At 45.8% G+C, this 19960-nt stretch overlaps 1 protein-coding gene across 1 annotated transcript in view; it reads left to right on the top strand.

Annotated features, from left to right (window-relative positions):
- Positions 1-305: 305 nt before the first annotated feature.
- BRINP2 (BMP/retinoic acid inducible neural specific 2) overlaps positions 306-19960 on the top strand; it is a gene marked incomplete at its 3' end in the record, with an annotated part of 94757 nt that continues 75102 nt past the window's right edge. Inside the window, exon 1 of the mRNA XM_081300322.1 lies at positions 306-537. The remainder of the gene's footprint in view (positions 538-19960) is intronic.

The following is a 19960-nucleotide window of genomic DNA, read 5'->3' as shown; positions in this document are numbered from 1 at the left end:
CAGTGGAGCCGGAGGAACGATCTTTGCCCCGGTCTAAGGCTCTGATTTTGGATGACAGAGAGGGCGGGTGAGTCTTTTAGAGTTGGAAAGAAGGCAAGACCTTGGGTCTCTCTCGGTAGAGGGACAGGTGACTCCCCCGGCTGGGTTTCCCACTTCCTCACCTCTCCCACCCCGCGTGTCCCCAGCCCAGCGCCAAAGCCTCACTTCAAAGATGCTTTGGGCGACTGGGATCCTTGCTGCTCAGCGGGAAGGCAGCAGGCAAGTGGTCTAGCGGCGGCGGCGGCAGCGGCGGCAACAGCAAAGCGAAGAGCAAGAGAATTTGAAAAGAGACATCCGCTCCCTCTCACAAGCTGAGGGGGAGGCATTCGCGTTTCCCCAAACGAGACGGAGCCACAAGAAATCATGAAGTAAAAACTTTGGAGAGCTGCCACTAGAGATGTTGCACGAAAATCTGGAATCTTTTAGGAGTCTCCTCCCAGTCGTTGGAGATTTGGGGAGCAGCTGATACTGCAAGGAGGGCTCTTGCAAGGATTCAAGGTAACAGTGCAGGGATTTCGCGATTTTTCTCTATCTCCTCTTCATTGCCCTTTTGGTGTATGCATTGGTGAGGGATCCGCTTGCCTCCCTATAACCCTCGTGCCCTGGCGCCTGACAGTTGTAGGCAGAGGGGGTGATGATTCCGCGTCTCCTAGTTCTATCCTGTGGAGCTGAGCAGTGGACTTGAGGGGATAGCTGGAGATCGCTCTGATTTTGTCTCCTGGTGTTGCATGGCTGTCACACGGCTTGGGCACTCTGCCTGACCTATATTGCTTTTGCTTGGTTTAAGTCCTCAAAGTTAGTTCAACTCCCATTAGCTTCAGAAAATCCAATCGGGCTGCATAAAGATGCAGAAGATGACGAGGGCTTTTGCCTGCTGTGCAGATGCTGAACTGAACTGTGTAAGGTTCACTATATTTGGGGAAGACCCTAAGGCACCGAGATCCTAATGCACAGTACATCTGTTTTCACATGTTCCTAGAGCCCTGTAGCATTTCTTTAGAGGCTAGTCGCTCTCCCATTCACTTCAACTGGGGGAGGGGAGTTCCAAAGAGTGAATCCTCTAGGGTGCAAATAGTGTCTCCAGGGTGGGGGTAGAAGCCCCATTGATTGAGTTGAGCAGGGCAGAGCACTGGAGACACTAGGGGAGAATATTCCTGTGCAGAAAGGGAGATGTGCTGGTATCATCAAGCAGATCTCTCCCTGTTTCTGTGATCATCTGGGTATACAGCCCAACACTGCCTGTAGCATGTGTGTGTGTGTGTGTGTGTGTGTGTGCGCGCGCGCGCTTGTGTTCACAGCTATCTGTAGGAAGCTGGCTACCCACAGGAGAAGCAAGCATGCACAGTGCCGAACCCAGCCACGGGTGCCCAGAGTGTTCCTGCCTACCAGGAGAATGAACTTGTGAACTGCTATTCTAGCCCAGAGGAGTTTTCTCCTCCCCAAGCAGTTCCTCTTCATGGTACATATTTATCCAGGGTATATAGACCTAAGCCAAATATTAACTAAAAATCAAGCTAATGCACTGTAAAGTGATTGAACAGACCCCTCTGTAAAGAACGGTGTGTGTGCTCTTCCTAGCCTTGGGAACAGGGTGCCCTGAGTAGGAGCAAATGTTTTGTTATAAGGATAATGATTACAAAAGGCCATGCTTGTAGCCAGGCAATCTGGACCTTATCCAACAGGTACAATGATATGTCAGCACAGACCAATCACAATCAGAAATCTAAAACATATATTGTAAGTCAATTATTTCTGCCCCTATCCTTCCCTAGTGGTGTGCATGTTGAAGTGACTCTCTGATGGTGCTCACTGGAAGACATGCAATGCCAGTATTAACCAAGCAGCTGAAATATTTTACCAGATCCCCTGGGGGGCAGTCTGATGACCTTAGGCAACAGCAGAGGGTGCTGAAGTTTGTGTTTCTGTCTTGACTTCACACAGTTGTATGTATGTTGTTTGTTTAAGGCACAACTCCAAAGTTCCCTTTCCCCCGCTGCCAATAAGTTGCTGTGCAGCACAGAGGGCATGACCAAGCAATGCTGCCCCAGTGATCCTGTGCTGTCTGTACCATAGCTGCATCTGCTCTGGGAAAAAGATGCATGCTTTGCTTCTTTGAGGAGGGATGTGATGTGAAAAGATGCAGCTCATGGATACTGAGGAATGTTGGAAGACCAGGAAGCAAATGTCAGACAGACCATAGTCTTCCCTGCTGGAGAGCAGCTGGCTCCAAAGGTCTGACAGCAGGGCTGCAGCCAGGGAGAAGACAGAAACATTCTTGACTCTTGCTTCCCTCTACTCACCCAAAATGGAGCCGGCTCCCCCCACCCCCAAAGGAGTGGTGTGTGCTGCAGTATGGGCATAAGAAAGGAGGTGAGGAGGAAATGGCTAGGGAGGACAGGAGGTCCCTGCTCTGCTACATTGGTCTTGTCTCAAGAATGGGAAGCATCTTCTGTCCATGGCCCTCAAGATCCTTTTCTGGGTGTTACTTCCAGGCCTCCTGACAGGTTGTTTACCTGTGAGGCCAGAGGGCACAGAGTGTCCGTGTGTGCGTCATCAGTTCCTCCAGATCCCCTTTCCCAAGGCACAGGCTAGCCCCTGGGGAGAATCGCATAAGTGAGATCCCCTCTGAGAGGGTGCTCCAAAATCCCTCTCCAGCTCACAAACAAGAGGTAATCTGGAGGGACTGGAGATATCTGCATGGGCACTTTCTGCTGACTGAGATGCTTAGTGTTGAGGTTTTCTGGTTAGCGTTTATCAGAACCCTGTGCAGTGTGCTTTTGGTGATTCGACTCTTTCTTTTGGAAAATAAGACCTTGTATACATTTTATAAAGGCATCCTTTTCCAAAGGGCAGGGAGCATTTTACAGAGCTCCTGTAATTCATACTCACGTGGCTTATTGTCTTGTTTATGTCTGTTTAGTCTAAGAAGGAGAACTAGAAGGATTTTAGCCTTCTTCTTGGAAAAGGAAGGGGAAGGAACCTCAAAAAAGAGGACCACTTTAGTTTGGGTCACACAGCAATTAAGGGAAATCATGGAATGAGATCTGAGTCCTATTGCTCCTAAACCAACCCAACCTCCATCGGCTTCTTCTAAGGAAGATTTTGGTCTTAGTAGTTGCTGTTTGATTCGGTTTTTTTTTTGTTGTTGTTTTTTTGTTTTTTTGTACTTTTCAAGCGTGGGAAGATGCTGTAACCCAGGGTTCCTCCTCTGGTACTGACCTAAGGGTAGTGAGGGATAAAAGTTTTAAAAGCCTTTGCCCTCAATGATCTTCCATTCTGGTTAGGGAAGCAGGCTTACATCCGGGAACAGGTAAATGATGATATAAGTTCTAAACATCAGTTCAATACAGGAGGGGCTGAGAGGCTGATCTAATTAATCTGCAATTGATTTGTACAGATAATGAGAGCTATCAGTGTTCAAAGGAGGGAGAGTTTGAGCTGAGCCACAGGGATGGGGAGAGCAGGGGAGTTGAGTTCCAGCTGAAGGGAACACCAAGCACAGCACAGCGGAGTTAGCTGGAAACTCTACCAATTCCTTGGGGTTGGCCCTGGATCACCTCTCCTCTGGTAACCTGGAAGTATATATATCTGGTTTCATTATTTTGAACATATATTGGCCTAGGGGAAGTTTCCTGAGGATCTGAAAAGAGGGCTCGGAAATGCTGGGTATCTCATGAGGCACTGAGAATGACCTGTCCTTTCACGCAGCCTCAAGTCGGAGTCACATACAATGAGGAAAACATGGCTCAAGGTCAGAAAGCTTATCAACCTCATGTCCAAAAATTTGAGTAAGAATATTGGGGGAAAGCAGACAGTTTCAAGAAAACATGAGAAAACCTCATATTTTAGAACCAGAATATCTTAAGAGAGAGCTTTGATTTTCTTCCATTTCCTATTTCCCCACCCAAATGTTCCTCTTGGGGTTTACTTGGAGTCGGCAAAATGCCAAAGCCCTTAGGCATTTAGCATGGAGCAGAAGATTTTCAATCTTAAGATTCTTGAGCATGCCCATGTACATAACCTCTTGTCTTCCCTTCTCTTTCCCTTTTAATAAAACATATGCAGTAGCAGTCACAAAGGAGGAGACCACAAAAAAGCAAGAGGGGGCGGGGTGTGGTATTGCCCGCAGCTGTACCACGGGCTACTGTTAGTGCTCAGCTGAGCAGGAGAGGGGAGAGGCAGTCGGCCCAGCCTGGTCAGCCCAGGGAAGGGCCAAGGGCCGCCCACCAGCAGAAGGCTGGGCCTGCCAGCTACACATGTGCTCCAGCAGTGGGCTTCTCTCCTGGGGGAAGGTCAAGGTGAAGTGTGGTCCCTGCAAGAGGGCTGCTAACCACCACCCAACTCACTGGTCTTCACATATTTTGAGACATGTATCCAGGCTGCATGTCACTGTTCCATGGCCCCTTCCTGCATTAGAGGGAGTTCACATGCTGCACAAGAGTAAAATGACTTGCCTAAAGTCACAGCAAAACTGTTCTGAGGTCAAGCGGGAAATCCCCAGGAACCCAGTCTGTTTGCGTGCTTTGCCTCCGGAGTTCATTCTGGGAACAGGTCTCCAGGGATATTTACTTGCTCTTGAAAATCCAGCCTTGGCCCTTGATTCCTGTATTAAATGACCATGCAGCTGGACTCTGGGTATGACCTTTCTTCTTTATTCTTCAGAAGCATCCGCTGCCATCTGTAGGGGAGGAGATGAAGGTCCAGGAGGGTGGCTGTGTGGTCAGTGATTGTGAATTTAAGCGTATTCTATTTATGAGGGAAGGAACGGGCAGATCAGTTAGGCTTCAGCCTCAGAGCTGCAGTGAACTGGGCTCATCTGACCAATTAGGGGCAGGTTGGTGTCTCTTTAATTGCCTCTCTGCCATGCAGAAGGAAGGGAATAGCGTCACCACAGCATGGACACTTCAATAGCCAGTCCCACCATTCCTTGTACAGAAACTCACCATGCAGATACATCCTGAATGCTGGACTGAGCCAACGCAGCAGGGAATTTATACCCCAGGTCTGAGCTTAACATGTCATAACCGCCCAGTATGGTAGCCACTAGCCACAGCTGGCCCTTGAGCGTGTGAAATGTGTGCTATCAATATAAAATACACATTGGATTCTGAATATTAATTTTAAAAAAGAATGTAAAAGATCTCATGGATAATTTCTCATGTTGATCACATATTCTGGATATATCATGTGAAATGAAATATATTAGGGTTGGTTTCACCCATATATTTTTTTAATTTTTAATGTGGCTACCAGAAAAGTTAAACTTATATGTGTGGCTGGCCTTATATTTCTTTTGGACAGTGCTGGTCCAGGCCCTGCAGAATAGTGACAAGTTAATGGGGAGAAGGGGCAGAGGCCTGAGACAGAAGGAGCCAGAGACATGAGAAGAGAGAGAACATAGAGGGAGGGGTCAAGAGCAGCCCAGGGGAGCCTCTGGGCACGTATTTCTGAAATTTAAAGTCAAGGAGGGCACCAATGACTTACACATACCTATATTTGTTTGAGGAGGGACCTCACTAACCGTGACTCAGCCCAAATCCCTTACAAAGCATTGCCACTCTCCATTCCTGTGCAAAGGATGAGGAGCTGGGAGGCCTGCTGATTGCATCCTAATATTTTTGCGTCTCTTCCTGACAGTGGAAATAACTAAGCCACTGATGTTTATAGTGGGGATCAGCTGGGTGTGTTTGATTATCAAATCCCCTTCTTCTTTCTCAGTTCTACCATATTAGAATCATGCCTGGGAGAGGTTCTCCTTTTTCAAAGGGGACATGTTGATAGTGTGATGGGGGGAAAGAAAAGGCACCACCATGTTTGAAAGATTCTTTCATCAAATTATCGGTAAGAAGAAAGGGGAGAAGTCATCGTTATGGAATATCACTTAATAATCACAGATTTGAACATTGTAAATCATCTGTTGTCATTATGTCATCAATGCTAGTCACCACAAGAAGGTCTGGCCATGACTAGAACTCCTTATATCTGCTCAACATTTTATAATTCACTGATGTTTTTTTTTTTTTCCATAAGCCACATTTCACCTGCTTCTCACAATACCCCTGCAGGGCAGTTATTATTTCCATTCAAGGATTTCCACGATCTGCCCCCACATTACCTGAGTGACTATGTTTTCTGATCCTTCTCTTTACATGCTCTTTGTACAGTGTTGCTTAATCACAAAGATCTTCTTAGAGTTCTTAAATGTTAACCACGAAAAAGAGATTATCATTTCCTCTCTGAACCCCACTTTTGGTGCCTATAAAATCAAGACAATAATGCCCCATCTCTCAAAGGTTTGTTCTAAGTGTTAAATGAGACAAAATACAGAAGGTGCCAAACACAGCTCTGGCACATTGTAGATGCCAAATAATGCCACCCCTTACCTACGTTAGGTCTCCTTCTTTGGGCACCTCCAAGGTTACAACATCCAAGGCTGGAGTCAGTGAGCACCGTCCACACCCCTGCCCAGTGCTTTCCCCAGATTCCCTGCTGTGGCCAATGGCACAACCAGACCTCCAGAGGCATCATTAAGCATGTGTGGTCCAACCTCCATATTCTTTCCCACCCTCCCCCGCCAATCCATGGCCAGGATTGGACAAGCTGCACTTGGGCTCCCTCTCCCTTCCTGCCACTCTTGGAGGCTGGCTCTTGTCCCTTCTTGCCTGGACCTTCCCAGTGTTTGGTCTCCCTGCTTCCTGTCTTGAAGGCTTCTGGGTTCAGTTCTCCTCCCTGCAGCCAGCACCATCTTGCAAAACGGTACTTCTGATCGAGCTTCTCCTGTCCTTGCTCAGTGACTCCTCACTATTGTCAGAATGAAATCCCGATTTCTGAGCCTGACCAACAAGACCTCCTTCAAGAGCTGGTCCCACAGCCCCTCTGTGCTCATCTCTCCTGCCTGTGCTTCTCCCTGCAGCCACGTGACATGACAGGCAGCAACTCACACTCTGGGGCCCTTAGATGTGCCTCCTTGTGTTCCTGCAGAACCTTCCCCTGCCCTGGTCTCTGCTTCCTGAAGGGTTTCCAAGCTTCAAGACTCTGTAACTATGGCCTCCTCTGAGAAGGCGTCTCTGAGGCTCTGGGACAGAACTGACTGCCTCCCCCTTTGTACTCCCACACGCCGCGCTCGGACTCCGCTTCTGCACTGTTCTCACCATGGCGTAATGAGTTGTTTATGTGGCTCTCTCCTGTACTAAGCACAGGGGTTGAATCAGATTGGGGTTCTAAGACGGATTTCTCAGGAAATATTTATTGTGTCTATGATTATGAGTGTGTGCTGCATCCTATTCTTCAGCATGGGGGAATTCAGCAGAGAACAACACAGATCAAAGTCCTGCCATCGAGTTGTTTCCATTCTAGAGGGAAGATAGGCTGATAGCCAGGTGAGAATGGTTATTTCCGACACTGATGATAGTAGCCAACACACGCAGAGTACCTGTGTGTCAGGCACTGTACCCAAGACTTCACACACACTGACTTATCCTAACCATCTTGTAAGTGAAGCAGGTTTGCCATGCCCATTTCTTAGATGGTAAATTGGAAGTTGTGCGATCAGAGAGATCGCACAACTTGCCCAAGGTCACACAGCTAGTAAATAGGGGATCTGGTGTTCTAGACAAGTTTAGATACTGAGTCCTTATTTTTTATTTCCCAGGTATCCAGAAAACTAAGCACGTAGGTAAATAAACAAATGAGATAATTTCAGGAAGCGATAGTGGAGAGCATAAAATAAAACCGGAGAATGTGCTTGAGGCACTGGCCAGGGAAACTGAGAGCAGGGAGGTAACACTGAAGTTGAGACATGATTTGCCTCTTAAGAAAAGTAGGTAGGGCTGAACCTGAACCCCAGATAGGGCTCAGCCTGGGACTTGAAGGGGAGAAGTCATGCATTCTGTGCAACTGGGGCTCTAGGTGCTACGGTGCCCCTCTCACCCTGCAGGTACCGGGTCTGCCCAGGGTGATCTGCGGCAGGAGCAGAGAGTTCAAAGGTCTCAAACCTCTCCCTCAGCATTCCCCTTGTGCCTCCTGTGCTTCTGGGGCAAGACTTGTCTCCCAAGGTGTCCAGTTGGCTGTTCTTGACAAGGGCGAAAGGTGTGGGCACACACGCACACACACACACACACACACACACACACGCTCGGCTTTGCTGAACCACTTTATTTTACTTCTCTCTTGTGAATGATGTGTCACTCAGAACCATAGAGAAGTGACAGGCACAGCAAAAGGGCTGGAGCCAACCCAGAGGCAGGGGAAAAGGGGAAAAGAAAATTGTTTTTTAGCAAGATGAGAAGTGAATTGGATTGGAGGGAGAGAAAGGAATCTAGCCAGGCAGGGGCAGGCTGAGGGGACGCGGAGGACAGCTTGCTGGGTGGCGCTTTGCTCTATGACTTTCCATGTAGTGCACACATGGTCACACAGACATGAAGGCATATTCACACACATGTGCACACCACACGTGGACCCAGACCTACATCTATAGCTTCTCTATGAATATTTCTCATAACAAAAGTTAAAGAGATGATTTAGAGCCAGGCCCCATGGCACATACCTTTAACCCCAGTGACTCAGGAGGCAGAGCAGGAAGATCACCAAGTTCAAGGGTAGCCTCAGCAATTTTGTAAGACTCAACAACTTGGCAGGACCCTGTATCAAAATAGAAAATAAAAAAAGGGTTGGGGATGTAGTACAATGGTGAAGCACCTCTGGGTTCATTCCCGGGTATCAAAGAAAAAGAGAAAAAAAGAAATTCTAAGTAATTTAGAGAGCAGATAAAGCGTAGATGGAACAAGTTCATGTATATTTAAAATATATTCAAAGCCTTCTTCATAATAAAAATTGTACTAGGCTTGGTTTAAATTGTACTATCTCATTTAATTTTTATTTCAACCTTATAAAGTAAGTATCACTCCTGTTCTGCTGATGGAAAATGAGGACTGCAAGACTAGAGGTTTTTCAGACTCAGGGCACTGGGAAACTCTTAAGAGCCAGCAAGCCGGGGAGAAAAGATCCCTGAATTCTGGGGCAGATAAACTTGGACTTCCATCTTGTCTTGGTTCTTTTTCAGGTTGTGTGACCTTAGCTATACTACATACTCTCTTTGAGCTTCACTATCTCCATGTAATTGTCTTGGATACAATGATGGAAAAATTTCAGCAAAGTACCTGCCCCACATTGAGCATTCAGTCAGTCAGTGGTAGCTGCTGTTTTTGTACCCCCCAAGTATGAGCACTAGTGAGATGTTGAGTTCCATGGAGAGCAATGATAGGGTCCAGCCATAGTTGATGAGAGGTGGGTGGTGGCCTCAGTATGTTGGAGGCCAGTGAAGGGGCACTTCCTGGGAACTGCTGCCTCATGCCAGGTACCATGCTAATTGCTTCCCAGGTACTGCCTCACTTAATCATAGCGCAAATCCTCTAAGGTGTGTTCCTACCTCTGTTGACAGATAAGAAAATTAAAGTTTAAAGAGATGAGATGGTTCACCCAAGGCCTCACAGCTTGGATGTGGCCAGAGCTCAGATCTGACCCCAGATCTATCAGATACAAAGGCTATGATCTTCAACCTTGAGTTCTGCAATGTGGCCACTGTCTAAGTTCACATCCAGGGGAAAGGGCACCTTCTGTGGTCAAAGTAAAGGGTCTGATCCAAAGTAAGGGTAGGTGCTCCACTTTCATCAGAACTGGGGAGAAACACTGTTAGGCCCTGAAGGAATTCCTGGGAGCAGGCCACATGGGTTGGTGCATGTTCAGAGACTCCACAACGTTTGGTGCGATTCCTTACCCATCCTGGTTTCTTGGTACATGTGGGCTGAATATTTCAAGTGCCACCATTTCTGAATACAGGTGTGCTCCGTTTTCAAAAGAGCAGGGTTTCAAAACAGATAAAATTAGAGATGAGTGTCCTTAGGCTTAGAAGAAAAGGTTTCCCTGAAATACACAAGAATATATTTGCAGTGGTTTTTAACCTTTCAAAAAGGTAGCAGAAGGCTTTAATCAATAAGCCCTTACCTGAAATCCCAATATATAATGCAGGCACGTGTGAACCTCTATGGTTGGAGAGACTTGGGGTTCTGGGGTTCCAGACCTGTTGCTTCTGTTCCCCGACCACAAGTGCTGCCTCAGGCACTTGGAATAGAAAGGCTGCTCAAACACAAACAGAAAACCTCTGCACTGCAGAAGTCCTTTAAAAAGCAAGACTTGTGGTTAATTTAAAATATTAGGTGACATATTAAAATTGATCATAAAATATAAATCCAGTCCAGTCACATCTATGCCTGTGAGTGGAGGTCAAGTTACTGCTGTTTCCTCTTGCTTTCCATGATTGAAAATGTATGAAACTCCACACCTATGAGTGAACACCCTTAACGTGCCAGGGACTGTACCCCATGGAATGTGCTCGCATTCACTTCTAAAAACTCCCTAAAAAGTACAGGGTATCATTACCATTTTGAAGATGAGAAAAATTAAGTATAGAGAAGTGGTCAATTATTAACGATCTCATTCTAGTTAGTGGAGCTAGGATTTAAACCCATGTCACAGAATGGACTAGAAAGCCCTAGTTCAACCCCCAACCATTGCAGCTTCACCAGTGGCTGGAGGTAATATCACGGCTCTCAGAGTTTCTTACAGACTTTTTTCTCAGAACTCCTCACTTGTGAAATTTTACTTCATGACTTCATTTTCACAGAGCACCCCCGTCCCCCGGGACCCGGGCTTCGTAGTCCCTCTTTCTGGGTTCTCCTCTTGCTCATCCTGAACCTCAGAGAGGGTCTGGCCATCAAGATCTATCCCCAGTGGCAGCAGGAGCTGGTGTTTGGGGGGACCCAGCCCTGTTGTCTTCGCCAGAGCCTCATGCAGAGGCCACCTGGCTGAGAGCACTGCAGTCCTTGTAGCTTGGAGAGGTGGCATCCTGGAAGAGTGGGATGGGGCTGCAGAGGATAGTCCTTGGAAACACCTTGAGGCATAGGGAGGCTTTGACAAAGACTGTGGGGCAGTTCATTTCTGCCTTCCCTGACTCTCCGTCCAGCCATTAAGTATACTATAAATCCGGAGGCGGGAGCAGGGCGGGTGGATGAGAGGTTCCAGAGGGTTATGGGGTCCTGGAAGGCGTCCTGCAAGCTCAGTCGCTCAGTCTCTTTCTGCAGTCTTTTGCCCTCTGGGATTTGAGACCCGAGGGATAACAGAGCCAGGTCAGCATCCTCTTGAAGCCTTGGGGCACTGGAGACCCCTAGAGGCCAAAGGCTGTGTTACAAGCCCCCGGCCACCCAGGCAACTGCCTGGAGTTGGCTGGTACCTTTCCTAACCTTGTCGGTAGGGACACCTCCTGCAAGCTCAGGAGAGACAGCAGGGCACCCTTGTGCAGCATGTGTGCATATGTATGCAGGAGTGGGGAGGGACAGCTGCATTTGTGGAAGCAGTCCCCTCTGGGACTAAGCTGATAAACCCTGTCCCTGCCTCCCTGCCTGGTCCCTTTGGTCCCTGGCTGTCAGGATCTCACCTGACCCCTGCAGCAACCCAGAAACAGCCCCCCTGGGCAACTCCCCACTATCTCCATCAAGAAATCATTCCCTTGGGGCCCTTCACACCTCTTGGTAACCTGATCAACTAATTTATGCTGAAATATTAATGAGTAGTAATGATTTAATGCACTGCCCTCCCAATTAACAGGCAAGCATTTCAAAGGAGAAATGCACAGATTTTTAACCCAAAGAAGAGACCGATGTTTTTCCCTTTTGAGAGGACTCCTAGACTCTTCAAAATGAACAGGACAGCTTCCTGTTCAGTATATATGCTCCCTTAGCCCTGATCTTAGCAGGGTCTGGAGGCATCTGCAGGAGCACAAGTCAAATTTTCCAGAGAAGGCCCCCCCAACCCCCAACTCTGAAAGATAACACTCATTAGCCTTGATTAGGAAGAGAAACCTGAAATACAGGAGTATTTTAAAGTCAATGCCATGTCCCTAGAAGTCTAAAGAATCTCCATTCACTTGTGAGATAATTTCTTCATTGAGAGAAGAGGTGCAGATATGATTACCTTCCTTCAAGTCTTAGGCGGGCTCTGCTGTGCACTAGCTGTGTGATCTTGCCATATTGCTTTGGAAGCCTCGGTGCCCACATCTGCAAAATGGATATAGTAAAACTCGCATCGCAAGATCACTTAAGGCATGAAGTGAAATACTGAAAGTGTACCATTTATCACAACATTATGAAGAATACTTAGTGAGTTCTTTTTCTTAAACTTATTTTTATTATTTTTGCCCTAACTCAAACTTCTAGTGCAGGGCAGCATACAAATGCTGTGTTTATTTATTATTTAAAAGCAGGTGAAGCAAGCCAGCCTTTTTTTCTTTTTTTTTTTTTTAAAGAGAGTGAGACAGGGAGAGAGAGAGAGAGAGAGAGAGAGAGAGAGAGAGAGAGAGAGAGAGAGAATTTTAATATTTATTTATTTATTTTTTAGTTTTCGGCGGACACAGCATCTTTGTTTGTATGTGGTGCTGAGGATCGAACCCGGGCCGCACGCATGCGAGGCAAGCGCGCTACCGCTTGAGCCACATCCCCAGGCCATGAACTAGATTTCTTTCCAGGTGACGGCACTGGTTGAGATTTTCTTCTGCCCTCTGCTTGGTTTCTTTAAATGTATCTCACAAATTCAGTGAGTGAAATAGGTTTGGCAGTGACTTAGAAAGACTTAATGCATTTTGGAAAGAAAAAAAATAAAAGCCCTAACAAAAACTGGTTTGTTTTTGTGATATATGGTTCATGTGATATGACAAAAATCCATTTTTATGCTTAAGAAAATTGGCTAATTTTAAAACAGTTGACACATGCCATATGCATATAGAGTAATGATAGATTTTGCTCAGGCAAACAACCGAAGAACACAGGGCCAGAAATATCTCTGTTAGGGTTGCAGTCAGTTAAATTCTTATTTGATGGCTGGCTTGCCCCTCATAGGAGAGGAGAGTGACACAGGAAATTGACTCTCAGTGGCCTTAGGTACTTGAGTTGGACATTTGATCATAAAAATACCATCTACTAAGCATGGAACACGGACAGTATGCTTTCATGAAATGAGCAGAAAGAGCCTTAGGAACCCACCAGTGTATCAAGCTTATGTGCAAGAAATTAGTCTGTAAAGATATTATCTGGATAGAAGATGTGAATGTTGCAAAGGACAGGGAAGCGGTGAGCTACCCTGATTTGGGGTGACTTCTGAAATTTGATCACTTCTACTGGAAACATGGATGATTTTTGAACTTTAAATATTATTTGTAAATATTATTTATTTATATACTTCTGCTCTCCAGGGACGCATAAGTCACGCTGAACAGGGAATCCCAAGTATTTTCAACCACTGCTGCTAAAGGGCAAAGAGGTCATATATGAAAATAAGAGGCTCCCAAGATTGCACATAAAATAAGAAGTGCTTATGAGAAGTTTAAGACAGAGACAAAAGACTCTATTATCTTCATATTTTTCCTGCAGATCCCATCCCACTTTTAGTTCTAAGCACACGTGGACCAGAATCCCAGCCCCTTGTGGGATAGGGCAATCTTCTTGACTCAAAGCATTTTGTATTTTATTTCTTTCAAGGTATGATTTAATTAAGGAAAAAGGGGGAAAAAAGCTGAATATCTTAAAGGAGGGTTTATGGTTAGGTCTGCAGGACTCAGCAGTTTGACATTCTAATCCTGTTATTTCTCACCTTAAACCAAACAGAGTCAGCAAGGTTGAGTTTCTTTCTTCCCATAATTCATCTAGTTATTAGGTTTCCCCTCCCCATACTCCTTACTCTCATCCTTCGTTTCATTGGACTTCTTTGTCTGGTACCCTAGTGCACATTTTCCCTCCCCCTCAGGATACCAAAAAGCAAGCAAACAAAACCAATATCTTGGTGGTTCATTCCTGGCTGAGTCATCCAAAAGAGAGACTTTTCCTCTCCCTGCGTTGATTCCCAGAGTCAACCCGCTGTCTCCCTTGTGAACTTGACGACTAACGTGACTGCATGCCAGGTCCTAGGGCGATGTCCGGGCAGGAGGCTGAGCGGTGCATCTGGCTCCTTCTTCACTATTCAGACCTTGAAGGCAGGGGCTGAGTCCTGTTGGTCATTGTCTCCCCAGCTCCCTGACACAGGGAAGACTTCTATGTTTATTAAATGCCAAACAAAAAAAATCCCCCAAACCTGACCATGGACTCCACCACACCCATTTTCATTAAAGTCTAGGTTACTGGGAAGTTAACAAGCATCTTTCCTGTAAGGATATTTAGTATTCAGGCTTCAAATTTATAGAATTGCAAAGTTAGGAAAGTGTTTCCTTTAAGGCAGTGGTTCTCAAAATTTAATGTGCACCTGGGGAGCTTATTAAAATGCAGAATCTGCAACCCCTCCTCCAAAGGATGTGATTCTGTGGGTCTTGTGTGTGATTCTGAAAACTGCATTTTAACAAGCAGATGATTTAAAAACAACACTTTGAGAAATACTGTTTTAAGGCAACCTGAATGAAATGTTACCCAAACTCAGTTTAGTAGAATGTGAGCATCCCTTAAGTGGTTAGAGGTTCTGAGACTAGAAAGTTGGGGAATGTGGTACTCTTACCACCTCTCACCCATCCCTCACACACACCTGGAGGTTTACCATGCACTTATCATGTTACATGGTCTGGAAAATTCCGCAATAGATACATTTTAGCCTTGTGTAACCAAATATGTCATATGTGTATGCACATGTTTGTGTGTGTATATGTGTGTGTGTGCATACTGAAACTTATATTTTATTGCCAAACACCCATTAAATATTAACAGATTTGGTGAGGAAAGCTCTACCTTTGGGAGTGAGCAGCACCTATAGGACAAGGATGGTATTGCAACCCAGCTGTATTATTCCTGTTAGTTTCAAAGGAGAGAAAGAGAATGAGCAGAATGTGGAGCTGAGGCATCACTAACCATGGGGAGTATCTTACTGTTAAGACAGCTAGCATTTGTTAAGCATTCACTATTTGCAAGCGCTATTGTATGTTTTAAATTATGTGTTCTCAGAACAACCCTGTGAATCAGATGCTCAGATTATCCTCATATCACTGAGAAAAAAACTGAGATACAGAAAGGCTAATCATATTCTGATGATCATGGAGTCAGGAAGTGGCACAATGGCATTTGAACCCAGGGAGGCTGCCTCAAGACCCCACCGTGTTCACTGCTCTACCAGGCAGTGTCTCTTCTGGTAGCAAGGTTCTGGGAATTATTGCCAGTGAGGAATGACAGGTCCTGGCAGACATAACCTGTTCAGGAGCCACGCTGTGTCAATACCTGCAGATACTCTTCTGTACATGAGGACCCGTAATCATTGCCCTTTATTCATCAGAGAATTTATTATAATGACTGCCTGAACCTCTGAAAGATTTTGCTATACTTAAACACAAAATATGCTTAGCAAAACAAGCTGACAGGGGTGATTCATGAGTAGCAAGTAGGTGAAGAATCTTATCCTACCAAATCCCAAATTGGGTTGAAGATCTGGCTATCCTGCTGACACCTTGATATGGGAATCTCCTCATTGCACCCCAGCACAAGAGGTGTCCCTGAAGGGGAAAGCTGGGCTGGAGGACATAATTGCAGTTTTGGCTTTGGCACATTATTTTACTTTTTTGGCCTTCAATTTTCTAATGTGAATACAAAAAGGGGAAAGGAGACATTCATGATAGCTGCATGATTATAACCCAAGTAGATGGCTTATCCCAATGTTTGCCACAGGGAAGGTGTTTGCCCTCTTGCATACTGTTAGAGCCTAGAGATAAGACGGTTCCTTGGTAGTACCTTCAATGATATTAAGGTAGAGGTAACCCAAGTTGAGGAGTGAGAGGAGTGAGAGGGGATTGGGAAAGATACATCTTAGATTCCAGATCCTGGATCTCTCCCAAAATGTATGTGGGATATGGGTCATTGGGGCTTACAATCTAACCAGTATTCCTGGGAACTTTAATGTCCTCCTTCATAAAATAGGAATAATACCAGTCATTGGCATATCCTGTTAGGAAACTGAGCCTTCTTCATTAATGAATGCTGGATGAGTGTCATGTGACAAGGAGGGAGCATTTTCAACCCCACAGGGCACCCATGTTCCACGCATCATTTTGGATGTTCTACAAATGTAAACTAAACAGCATGTCTGTCCCTAAAATATTAGGGCAAGTGATTGGCAACTTTGCTGATGGCCTGAGCTCACACAAATGGAAGAGGCAGGGACTGAACCCAGTCAGGTCTGCCGAACTCAAATTCCTAATTTTTCCTCTCAACCTTTTAGAAAACTTATAGGAAGGAGAATAAGCAGGGGGGACAAACTAAGTCTGGTTTTGCATAGATGGGCTCTTGGAAAGAGGTCTTAGAAATCATACTGGGATCTTTGGGGAACCAGCCTTCCTGGCACTCCACTCTTGTGCCCCAAGTTCTGTGGCTCCCCTAAGTTAACTTTTTCCTATTGTAGTCATTGTATCCAAACATTAATAGAAAATGCTCATGGTGCATCCAGGCTGCATCAGCCAGTAGCCCCAACAGTCCAGCTAGAGATATCTTGGCTATTTATTTCCCTTTCTGAATTTCTCTGGACCACTGAACCCCTCGAAGTGATTAAGATGGGCAGAAGATTCCTCCCTCCTAGACTAAGTGCAAACACTTATCTAAATGAGTACTTGAGCTGTTTTTCCTTGAATCAGACCTCATGTGTCCTGAGCTCAGGGACATGAACAGAGTAGGGACAGAGCTGGCACCCTTGGACTTCGCTTGAAGCCAAGAGAATCAACTGGCAAGTAGCAGGAAAAGGGAAGTTCAGCTAATGCAGGCCTCATAGAGGTGCCTCCATCCCTCTTATGTGAAGCTACATTCTTTCTGCTCTTAAGAGGCAAATGTTTTAGCTGGGTTTGGGGATGCGTGTCTGAAACCTCAGTTCCTTGGGAGGCCAAGGCAGGAGGATTGTAAGTCTGAAACCAGCCTGGGTAACTTAGCAAGACCCTGTCTCAAAATGAAAAGATCTGGGGATATAGTGGTAGAGCACCCTGGGTTCGATCTTCAGTGTGTGTGTGGAGGGGGGGATCTCCAGTGGTGGGGGGCAAATGTTCTGTTTCACTTAATTAATCACATAGCAAGAGGTGAAGACCATGAATTCTGCCCAGGTTGGCCGATGTTGGTTGAAGCTGAGTGATGGCTGCACTGTGGATCACTGTAGGAAACTTTCTACTTTTGTAAATGTTTGGAAATGCTCTATAATTAAAAAGATTTAAAAATAATTCACAGATTCTGGAATGAGAGGCCCCAGGCTGACATTCCAGAATAAGCACTTTCTTGCCTTGTAAACGGGGCCAATGATTCAAGTTTTCTGAGACTCTCCTTTCTCCCTTTCTCTTCAATAAAGTGGAGTTAACATCCATCGCTGAGAATTATTTGGGAAGTTAAATAAGATAGTGAAACAAGCTTAGCACCCACAGACATGATACATGACAGCATCCTCCTTGCGGTTAGTATTGCTGTCTTGGTAGTTAGCATCATTGTGTGAGTTCCTTATCGCAGGTGCTGCAAGTTGCTTTCATTTTCAATCTACCATAGTTCAATTTTAAGTTCATATAATGAGAAAAGAAGATATTTATTGAGTTCCTTTGAAGTTCCAGGCACTTTCTAGGAGCTTAGGAAATAGCAATGAACAAAGGATAAAATTCCTGCCCTTGTGAAGCTTATATTTTAGTGGTGGTGGGAGACAAACAGCAAGCAACAACAACAACAAAAATAGAATAAATGAGTTGTATTTTTGTTAGAATGTAATAAGTTCTATAGGGGAAAAATAGCAGGGACAATCAAAACACTTGACGAAGGTTGCAAGATGAAATGCCCTGGCCAGGGTCATGCCCAGTGAGGAGGAGATGTCTTGAAAAGATTAGATAAAGGTGGGAGTAGGGGCCTGTGGATACCCCCCCATGTGGGGAGCCAATACATTTAGTCTAGTAACTGCCCCGCGATGCCCCTGGATATCCATCCAACTCTGACGTTACCTCTTCACTTCTGAGGTTTTCTTGTGTTATTCCATTATAGACTCCTGGAGGGCTTAGTGCAGGTACTGTATTTTCCATTTCCGCTTGTTCACAGAGCTCCTGAGTCACTATTATGCGTAGGTTAAGCACTCAGTGATTGTTTATAGAAAATAAACCCACACCTATTTTTCCTGGGAGTTATTTTTTTAAAAGCAGAAACTGCACTTTACAGGTTTACAGTGAAACTCACCTCTTTCACCCAGGCCTTTATGAAACGCTCACCTTCTCTGGGTTCTATTAGCTTACAGTTTTCAAGTAGCTAACTCAGGACAAACATAAACTAATTGTAGAGAAAGCTGTAGCTCAGAAGGATCCTTGGAGAGGTGAAGAAGGCCAGGATGTAGGAAGATGAGCCAGAGACACAGTTGATGTCTTCAATAAAGCCCCGTCTGTGACAAAACATTTAGAAATCTTAATGCTATTAGGAATCGCAATTACACCTTGTGGACCCTTCATTGAAAGCCTGGTTAGATTTAGTTCCAAAGATCCAAACAAATGACCAAAGACTGCTAGTGAGAAAGTTCAAGACAAGACCTCCTGTGTCTCCTTGTGATACAGTCTACAAGACTTTTGGCCATGGAGTCACCTACAGGTACACCTGCTTGTCAACAAGGTCTTCCTGGTAATGAGGTCCTTCAGTAACCAAACCTCCCCGAGAAGAGTTCAAGACAGCCCTGCCTCTGGCCACGCCTCCGTCCACAGTGAATGTTGGAGCAAAGGGGCAGAGTGAAGAGCCCCAGCCATCAGTGGTAAATGACCTCAAGGATGGTGAACTGCCTTCAGGTCAGTTATGGATCCAAGCTATCAGAGGTGCTAATCTGTCGCCCTTAACACCAGCCTGCCCTGTCTGGAGCTGAAGAATCTTTTGATCTTGTACCTCAAGCGGTTGTGTCAATATAAAAGCTTCTCAACTTGGGAACAAGGGAACAGTGATCATTATTTTCAACAGAGGCCTCTGCCCTGAGATGCTTTGTCCTCATAGAACAGGATGGAGGAACACACTGTAGAGCGGCCACTCTCCAGAGAGACTCGCACAAAAGCAGGTTGTCTATCTCCCGTCCCCTAAGGCAAACTCATGAATAAACCATCTTCACATTAAGTCATGTGTGTAAATAATTAACGATGGGCTTGTGAGGGGAAGGAAGGAGGATCCGTGGGACCCACCATCAGTGAGCTCTCAGCCAAGATCTGGGCGAGTCCCTGGAGCCTGGTAACAGGTGGCGTATCTAGAAGGTCCAACTGAGCAGAAACCCCATTGCCTCTCATCGTCCTCCTTTCTGGAACTCAGTTAACAATGGACAGGGTTTGGTGAAATTAGGGTTTCCTCGGACCATTCCCATCTTTTCTCTTTGGCGAGGCCGACTCCCAGCCAGCATGACTAGGTCCATGTCTCCTCCAGCGGCAGGTGCGCTCCGTGTCTTCCCGTGTGGGGGACCCAGTCGAGATCTCTCAAGTCTTTCCATTGAGAAGCTGAAGAAACACCCCAGAGAGGAGCTGCTCTCCTCGTTTCTGATTGTGTCTCTCTCCTCACTCACTTCTCCTCACCAGGCTGGAGTGATGTGACATTTAAAAAATGTCTTTTCAAGTCTATTTACCCATCTGTCGCCCAGAGCAGTCCCCATCCCTCAATCTTTTTCTCCTCCACATGTATTTCAAGCGCGGCTCTTTCTGCTTATGCCACACTTCTCTCCAATCTCTTTCCCTTGTTCTTTGTCAGCCAGCAAAAATCTCCCTCTTCCCATCCCCAAAACAGCCTACATACCATCTGTCGGGGTTGGCAGGCTCCTCCTGTTCTCTCCTCGCCTTCTTCCTCTGGTGGGAGTTGGTAAAGAAAAGCATGTGGGTCCCCCTTTG

Source organism: Spermophilus citellus (genome assembly GCF_964194105.1).
Source record: "Spermophilus citellus genome assembly, chromosome: 6".
NCBI lineage: Eukaryota > Metazoa > Chordata > Mammalia > Rodentia > Sciuridae > Spermophilus > Spermophilus citellus.
The sequence above is the reverse complement of the archived record's forward strand: the minus strand, read 5'-3'. Positions and strand labels throughout refer to the sequence as shown.